At 43.6% G+C, this 9510-nt stretch overlaps 1 long non-coding RNA gene and 1 pseudogene across 1 annotated transcript; one reads left to right on the top strand and one right to left on the bottom strand.

Annotated features, from left to right (window-relative positions):
* The first annotated feature begins 26 nt into the window (after nucleotides 1-26).
* The window catches only part of LOC109076965, a 75216-nt pseudogene continuing 65732 nt past the window's right edge, over nucleotides 27-9510 (top strand).
* LOC122137609 lies at nucleotides 671-1505 on the bottom strand. The gene is made up of 4 exons (XR_006154970.1): nucleotides 1344-1505; nucleotides 1166-1229; nucleotides 890-985; nucleotides 671-720 (listed from the first exon to the last, which is right to left on the bottom strand). It is a non-coding gene; the product is annotated as an uncharacterized LOC122137609 (long non-coding RNA).

Raw genomic sequence — 9510 nt, 5'->3', positions numbered from 1 at the left:
TTGATGATTTGGCATGATCTTGAATTGTTTGGTTCTTCGAAGCTCATCCCAGAGTTGCTGTCATAGCAACAGGTCCGTAAGCTTAAACCTGATCGGGAGCATGCTTTTTTTTAATGTAAACAGGATTAGACTGCATCTTTTGTAAGTACTTAAAAATCTGTCCCAGCCACCGTTACTTGGTTACAAGAGCATCCTACTGATCCAGGGACAATAATTTAAAATAATAATAATTACAAAATTTAGAGATAATATAATAACGTTATGTAGTCTTTAACACAGCCAGTTTTACTCACTACTGTGAGAAAATTCTTACAGGTTCCAGTGATCTCCCACGTTGCTCCGACATTTAGATTGTTAGGTTCATTAAGAGCACAGTTGCTGTAGAAATATGGAGTTCCATCCACTCAATCACCACGGTCCTTCCTAATAGAGCCATAAAACAGGGATTAAAAGACCTGCTCTTCGTACTCGGACACCATAAAGAATGTCATTTAGTTTTGGCTTTTTGAAGTGGTTATATCAGCTTCATTAAAAAACGTTCGTACAAAAATTTGTCAAGTATCTTTAGGCCACAACAACTGAACTTACTTTACAATCTGAACACCAAAGCCAACACGTTGTAGTGTAGTAGAAGGCCAACAGACCAATCAGCCGATGCATTGTTTTCCGTGTGGTTTGTGCAACAGATGCGAGATTTGCATACTGATCAATACAGTTTCTCTCTATATATTAAAAAAATAAATGGATGTCAGTTACATTTTTAGTCATTTTACAAACAAAATCTGCTCTGATTTATTAGTTGCTCAGTATAGTTTATGGAAATGGAAAGTGTTAACTTTGTAAAAAAAAAAAAAAAAAGAGGGATTGCCTTGTCTTGTAACGGACATACCTCTGCTGCGATCCAGCTGGTCGGACTGAGAGAAGAACTTGTAGCATCGGACTCCAAAATTTGTCCATCCATCCTGGCATAGTCTACCTATATCAACTGTATCCAGTAGGTCTACATGTTAGTATTGTAATATACATTACTTGTACAAATACTACTCAATAAAATACTGAACATTTCCCACTATCCCTCTCCATAAAGCTACAAAATGCAAGAGGTTTGGCAGAACAAGTTTTTAAAAATAGAATGTGGTTTATACAAATAAAATGTCTCGTTTACCATCTGCATCTCCCATGGAGAACACGATGAAGAGCAGCAACACACTTCTCAGCATTGCCATGAACTTAAATGAATAAGCAGCAAAAGTGAATCGTGGGGACTCATATACTGCAACATTGTATTCTTAATGTATTTTAAAGACAAAGTTATTCAGCAGGTCTCTGTACCAAAAACTCACCTTGGTTTTCAGATCGTTGCGTTCAGAACCTCGAGGAAGATTTTGTAGAGTTCCACAGAAAAAGCCCAGCTTTTCTGCTTTATTTGATGTCAAGTGTGTATAAGTCCCCAGAAAAGCACAATGTTATGTGTATGTGGTTTTCTCTGTTAGTGTCTGTTCTTTTCACCTAGTTTTCATTAGTTGCCCTGATTATGTCATTCAGTTCACCTGTGTTCCATTTATCAAGTCATTAGTCCCTCGTTTGCGTTAGTGTTTATACTGCTTTTGTTCAGGGTCCCGTTCGGCGCTAACTCAGGTTAGCTGGATTGATTCTTGATGATTTGGCATGATCTTGCATTGTTTGGTTCTTTGAAGCTCATCCAGAGTTGCTCGTCATAGCAACAGGTCCGTAAGCTTAAACCTGCTCGGGAGCATGCTTATTTAATGTAAACAGGATTAGACTGCATCTTTGTAAGTACTTAAAATCTGTCCCAGCCACCGTTACTTGGTTACAAGAGCATCCTACTGATCCAGGGACAATAATTTAAAATAATAATAATTACAAAATTTAGAGATAATATAATATAATATCGTTATGTAGTCTTTAACACAGCCAGTTTTACTCACTGAAAGATGTAATCGTCATAAAATAATTACTTCATAATTGCATTCGAGTCTCTACACACATGCTATACAGATAATAGAGTTGGAGCGCAGGAGATGCAGATAACATTGATATTGACCCTTAAGAAACTTTCATTAATGCTGTCACGTAACAAATCTGTTCAAATATAAAATTCATTTAATTACTAATTACTACATTGAAATAAAAATATAAAGTACAGATATAAGAAATCGTGAATATAAATAATTGGGAATCATGTAAATTAAAACATTCCATTTATCTATTATAACATTTAGTTTTCTTTCAAGGGAACTTTGAACTGCGTCCTCTAGGGGTCGCTATGGGGAACACCTTGTCGTGACCCGTGTCTGAATCATACAAATGAAAAAAAAACAACCAACGAGGTGGCCGGCGACAGCCTCTGACGCCACACTACGGTGTGTGACTATAAAACAGGGCACCGGGAAAACACGTCATTTTCTCTTCTTGTCTTGTACTGACTGTGTTTGTTTGAAGCGTTGCATCTGAAAGAACCGGTAAGAGCGCTCTTTCTCTGTTCTATCATGGCGATTACTAGCAAGCGTTTTAGACATGTATGCATCCGTGTCCGGCATTATTTGACACCCGATGACACACACGATCTTTACTTGATTTGTTTGGTGTAAAGAGCACACGCACGCGAGTCTTTGAGGACGGCAATCTGCGTGCATTGCGAGCGTTTTTTCAAGGAAAAAAGCTCCGCTCTCGTTCGTCTCTCTTTCCGAAAAAGGCAGCCAGGCAGCATCTGCATTCACCCGCGGTTCAGGACTCGCCGCTGCTGAGGCCGGAGGAGAATGAGCTCGTGAGAATTTCAGGTGGATCGGTCTGAATGGTTTAAAAAGGGACTTCCCTTTCGCTTTCGCTCTCAAAATGGCGGCGGACGAGAGAGAGCCTCGGGAGGATGATGTATATCTTTAACACTTTTCTGATACTGAGGTTAGTGCTCTGCTGGGTTTGTGACCAGGAAAAGCAGGAGATATTTGAGGATGGTGAAGAAGCTGAGGCTGAGCCTTCTCAATTGTCCTGCCCTGCGTATGTAGCGCTGTTGGAGTTTATGGATCGCGCCTCGATGAGTGTTATCTTTCCGACCATAGCCCTCCAGCTCAGGTGAGCCTTCCATTTCTGCCTGATCTCCATACAGAGATCGAAAGGAAATGAAAGAGGCCGTTTTCTTTTCTCGCATCCATCGGTTTCCGCATAAGAGTTTTGCCGACATCGAGGCGATGCCACGAAAACGGAAACTATGAGAGGATGCCCCCTGCAGAAAGAGCTTTTCATTCTGCGGGGGAGACATCCTCTCTTAATCTCCCTCCTTGCCATCTAAGCCCTTCAAGCAATGCATCTTGCTTAAATGGCAAGGCATACGCAGCAGCAGGTCAGGCTGTGGCTTTATTACAAAATAAATGCTTCAAGCGATATCAGACTGATCTGCTAAGAGACCTGGATAGAGGCGAAGGCCTTTTTCCTGATCAGGTAGCCGAGCTGCGCCGCACCACAGGCTCTCTCCGGGCTACCAAGCAGGCCGCCTCTGCCAAGCGCAGGACTATGGTGGCCAGTCGTGGTGGCGGAGAGACATCTGTGGTGAACCTGGCAGACATCAGGAAGAAAGAAAGGCTTTCTTCTCGATGCTCAGGTTTCGCCTTTGAACTTTTTCCAGTATTTCCGTTGAGACGGTGATCGAGAAGTTCGGGGAGACGAAGGCGCACTCCGCTGCTTTCAGATCCTTCGTTCCACGAAGGTCCAGTCTGAGCCCGAACAACATAGGGGTCCTGTGCCTGTCTCGATCTGAGGATCAAAGATGGGCACAGAAGGCTAGTGTCGCGACTCGCACTCCTCCCCCACCTGCGGGCAGGGTTAAGAGGAATGGTGGGACATAAGGGGGTAAGCAGAACCTAAGTGATGTGATCCAGACGAGGGCAGTTTCTCGTCTGAGTCAGAGTGATACTGAGGTATCTACTCGTTCCCTTTAGGGATTTTTAACTTCTGCTTTTATCCTCCCCTTCCTAATTCCCCTATCCACCAGCTCTCCACCTGAGCGAGGTTAGGTGGAAAACCTCTAACGCATAACAGTTCCATGCTGGGGGATAATGTTTTTGGCTGGTTCTATGTTCATAGCACACCTTATGATGGTACACGAAAAGGAGGCGCCCTTGAGCGGGGCTCCAGCTCAGGAGGGTGGGAAATAACCCTTTCTGTTAACTTGTGTAAATTGCTGGTGGTTATGTCTACTATAAACATCAGGTGAGTTTCCTTTGCAGTGCTCCACCAGGTTTACAAAAAGCTCGTCAGCACCAGCCAATCCGGCTTCATGTTACCGGTATTAGGCGGTGTGAGATCACAGGTTTCTGCGGGAGCCTCCTTGATCCTCAACCTGGCACAGCACTGCAGGGAATTTCATATGAGCTCCCAGGTCACCCTGAGGGGTTCCTGGACGCTTAGGTGCGGTCGCATCCAGCGGGAAGTGAGGTGGCAGTTACAGAAGGTCTTTCTTGTATATGCTGCCTCAGGTGATGCTCCCCTCGCAGAGGTTTATAAAATTGGAGCTGCCTCCCCCCGACGGTCAGCGCATCTGCAAATTAGGACTTTAGGTACACACGCTGGAGCTCTGTGACTTTCTGAAAACACCAGTCATGTGCACTGTGTGCGCACTTTCTAAAAATCCACGTATTGTAAGTGTGCACGCAAGAACTCTGCCAAAACAATCCTGTATGGTAAGGGTACCCGCTCCGCCCTGTAGACTCTGCGCACTTTCTGATGACCTTGTTGGGGGGGTCCAGTCATGCATTCTAATGTCAGAACACATCAAGTCGATTTTCTCAAATGATATTAGGGGGCGACTTCTCGTGGTTTTAGCAGCACTTTGGCCAAGAAGGGTTGTTGAATGTCTACTCTAGATTCATTCTCAGCAAGTTATTGGGCAAGACCCTCCAGCCTTCCACATATCGCCTGATGACTCTCCTGCCTTTTTGGTCAGCACCATTCCAATCTATGAGCGCTATATCAGAGTGCACGAGAGCCACTTCCAGAGAACAGTCTTCGAGCCCATGATAGTAAGTGTGCTACACTAAAGTCAAAGCACTTCTACATAAACAGTGTGGTCCGTTCGCACGCTCGCGATGACTTATGGAACTTTTATCCTAATATGCGATAAGCTTAAGTACATTTCTGAAAAGCCACGTCATCTGGGAGGAATCGTGCCCCAGCTAAAGGTTTAGATGCTCCACAACTGGTTAACACAGGCAGGTGATACTTTCTAGATCTAGCGTATCCCTATAAAGTAACGCGTCAAGCCTCGTGCCCTTTGGGCCGATGAAAAAATTACAGTTTAGTAACCTTAGCCATTGTATGTGTCTAAATGTTCAAGAAGCCGTCCGACAAAGACGCTCTTTCTTAGATTTCTAAGTGGGTTTAGAATTCGCAGATCCTCAAGTAGTTCAGGATGCCCCAGCCAGAGTTTCGAAGTCCCTGAAATAAAACAGTTACATGGTTCCTGTAGGAACAGACACCGTTCATCCCGCCATGCTCGGAAGCAAGCTTCATTGACGATGGAGGTTTGACTGTATTGGGGGGCCTTTTGGGATGCACCATTCCTCGTCATAGCTGCTCTATCAGAGTTTTTTTATTACTCAACAGTTTAATTATACTAAATCCAGGTTATTTAACCATGGTTTCGAAGACCGTTGGAGAGTGGCCGGCGTCCTGCGCTGCCAGCCAGGTGGACGGCAAGCTTCTGCACACTTTTGAGCTTCAAAAAAGCTCTTCAGGAGTCTACTGGTGACTCAGAGGCTGTCGGACACTCGTCCAGGTTTTATACAGTCGCTATGTAGTATCGGATTCAGGACGATGGTAAAAATCCCCATCAATCGAACGTTAAGGGGCCGAAGGTCTCAGATAATCATCAGCGAGCCATGTTTACACTCAACTTAACAGGTTGCGGTTTGAATGTTTGGTCCAGAAACTGTTAGGCCGATCTTGATATTATTTTATCAGTCATTCACATATTCGGATTTGCCAACGGCTGTATATCGTGCGACCGTATATGAAAGGGGGCAACCGCCCAGTCTCTCTTGAGCACACTTGAGTCCTTTAAAAGCTTTGGTTCATAAAGCTGGAGTGACGTCTACAGGCACTACTAGTATACGATAACAGTCCTAGCCGATCCATGTATAACCAACCCTGAACCAGCATCTCAAAGCTACTCAACGCAGAAGTTCAAAAAAATTAAGGCGGTTGGTGAGTGAGCTTATTTTTTTTTTTTTTTTTTTTTTCAGGGGTATTGTCACGACATTTAGCCCGGATAAAATAATGAGGAGCAAACGAGCCCATGTCGCTGAAATGGTAGAACGTGTTGTTACTTAGTGTTATACACAGTACATGACCATTGGCCTCACGACACTTCAGCATGGCGGCGTGGGTATGTACTCAATTTCCACATTGTCAATAGGTAACGCAGTTCGAAGAACGTGCCGAAACTTGATAAAACGTCGTTTTACGTATGAGAACATGGTTCCCTGAGTAGGGTCTAACGCTACCAATGACAACTGCATCCATATTCTAAGCCACCTGATGCGTTCGGACGCAAGCTTCAGACGTGAAGTGATAAACGGTGAATGACCGTGTTACAAGTGTCATATCAAGCATCACAAACCGTTTTTACTTATAGCGGCGGCACCGGTAGTGACGTCAGAGGCTGTCTGCGGTAACGATCATTGCTGGTTTTTCATGCATGTAGATGTACGATCATTACAACTATTGACTCGTAGGCTACGACGCACGTTTCTATAGAAGAGTAAAAGGTCATTAGCATGCGCTAATGGTACACAAAAAGAACATAATGAATCACACTTTAACAGTTGTAGTTTTTATGTGTGCTGAAAAAAATGGGAGCGGATTCCTTATTAAAGTGGAAGAAATAAGAGCTTGATGTAAGCAGTTTTATGTTTTAGAGCCATGTCGTGTTGAATTCATGTCGTATTTTTTCCGGTTGGTCAGTAAACGTGGGTCATAACTGCAAACACACTGTGCAATGAACATGCTGAATTTCTGACACTGCCAGAAAATTATCGTAGGCTATCTTTAGTCGCAAGACCGTGACAACGGCCATCTTTGAACCTCTCTCACTGTACGACATAGGACCACCGATTAGGAGCCATGATCACAGAAATCCCCACGATTGTTTCATTATGCCAAACTCTGGGACAGCTGAAAATCATGCAGTGTGTCTCGGGCTTAAGTGCTTTGCCTTCCCACCTCCTAGAGTCCTCCTAGAGTCCTTGTGTTTTCTCTAGTGATGGAAAACTGAGGCTATCTGAACGGTGTGAGGTTTTCATTAAATTGTGTTGAAAAACGGTTCATTACTTAAAGCTTTTAACACAATGTGCATTAGCGACATCTGGTGGTCTAACCCATTCTACTGAATCCCAAATAAGTGTGTACACACACACACACACACACACACAACCAAGTCAATGTAAAGTCAAACAAGAGTCATGCAAAGCTTCAAACATCATCAATCACGTGGTGTTGTCATTTCGATACAAGCATCTGTTCGGTATAGTGTGATACAATAGTGCAAAAATTATTGGTTAACCCTACACTACCAGAGTTTCTAAAGTGCAGTGTGTTTAATGTCCATATTTAGTGGTCTGATAGCATGAGGGAAGAAACTCCTTCTGAACCTCTCCGTTTTTGCCATCAGACTGCGGAAGTGCCTGCCTGACTGTAGCAGATTAAACAGTGGGTCTCCAGGGTGGGTGGAGTCTTTGAGGATCTTAACAGCCCTAGATTTACATCTCCTGGTGTGGATGTCTTGCAGAGAGGGGAGAGATGTTCTGGAGATGTGCTCAGCGGAGCGCACTGCTCTTTGCAGGGCTTTATGATCCTGGCCTGAGCTGTTTCCATACCACGGTGAAATGCAATAGTCAATAGTCAATAATGCAGTCAATATACTTTCTATAGCCCCAGTATAGAACGTTTTCAGGATTCCAGGGGAAACCCTGAATTTTCTCAGGAGTCTCAGATGGTACAGTCGTTGTCTGGCTTTTTTTAACTTGAGCTTGAATGTGATTAGTCCAGGTCAGATCCTCTGAGATGTGTTCACCAAGATATTTGAAGCTGCTCACTCTCTCCTCTGGGGGTCCTGTTAATGATGAGTGGGGTGTAGATTCGCTGCTGCCTCCTCCTGAACTCCACAACCAGCTCCTTGGTTTTGCTGACAGTTTGTTTGGCACCATGGTGACAGACTTTCTACCTCATCAAGGTAGGCAGCCTCATTGTTGTTGGAGATGAGGCCCATCACCACTGTATCATCCACAAACTTGATGACAGAAGTGGAGGTGTGAGAGGACACACAGTCATATGTGCAGAGGGAGTAGAGTAACGGGCTCAAAACACATCCTTGTGGGGCTCCTGTACTCAGGGTGATGATGTTGGAGGTGGTTTAAATGCATCTAAGGTCAGAAAACATTGTAATTTTCTCAAAATATACATTTAATTTTAGAGGCATTTGCCAATTATTTTGAAACGATTCGTTCCAAGCAAGTTCGGAGCAAACCCCTCCCTTTCATATGCCTACTCTGCTCTGATTGGTCAGCTGGCCAAGCCTGTTGTGATTGGCACAGAGAGGAGTCCTCGAGCCAGTTAGCCAGCGCTACCACTGACAAAGCATCTTTACATAAAACAGTAATATAGTGCTCCGATCTGTTCTTATAATGACATAAAATACAAAAAACATGTATGCAAGTGAATCATGCCCACAGCTAAAGTTTAGCTGCTAAACTGTAGAGGTGTGCGATACCGCTAGATTTGGTATTGATCCGATACCAAGTAAATACAGGGCCAGTATCGCCGATACCGATACCAATACCGTTACTTTTTAATAATTAAGGTGGATGCGTCTTCAACCTAAATCTAAATGAATTTTCATGACTTTTAATTTGTTTTTGTGATTTGCATTTTGGGTTATTAATCAGTACTACAAAAGTTTTTGTTCAGAAACAACTTTTGGTTACTTCTGTTTTATTTAAATAAACAAAGTTACAAAATGATTACTTCACAAATATAAAAAATGTAAAAACAAATTATCTTTTCAAGTAGCATGTTAACAAAAAATGCTCCTCTTTCTCTCTTCTGCCATTCTCCGCCTCTGACTGACTGCTGTTAGAAATGTGCGGCTGAGCGGCGCGCGCGCCTGACTGCTGGTGGTAGCGCTAGTGGTGAGTCACGTGACGGTACAACACAGGAGAGGGGGAGGAGAGCAGTGTCGAGCACGAGCAGCACTCTTGAGAGCTTGATCTTGTTTGTGACAGCAGCAGCATTTTGACAAACACGGCCAGGTCGCAAAACGAGAGAAACTGAAACTTAAGTATCGATATTTTCACGTTGGTATCGATCAATACCGATACCAACGTTGGTATCGATATTATCGATATTAGTATCGATCTGGCCACCTCTACTAAACTGTGAAGCTTTGGTGGATACATTAGCCGAGTGCTAACGTGACTAACTGATGAAACAATACAGTTT

Source organism: Cyprinus carpio, chromosome B6, assembly GCF_018340385.1.
Source record: "Cyprinus carpio isolate SPL01 chromosome B6, ASM1834038v1, whole genome shotgun sequence".
NCBI lineage: Eukaryota > Metazoa > Chordata > Actinopteri > Cypriniformes > Cyprinidae > Cyprinus > Cyprinus carpio.
This window is presented reverse-complemented; position numbering and strand designations above follow the sequence as displayed.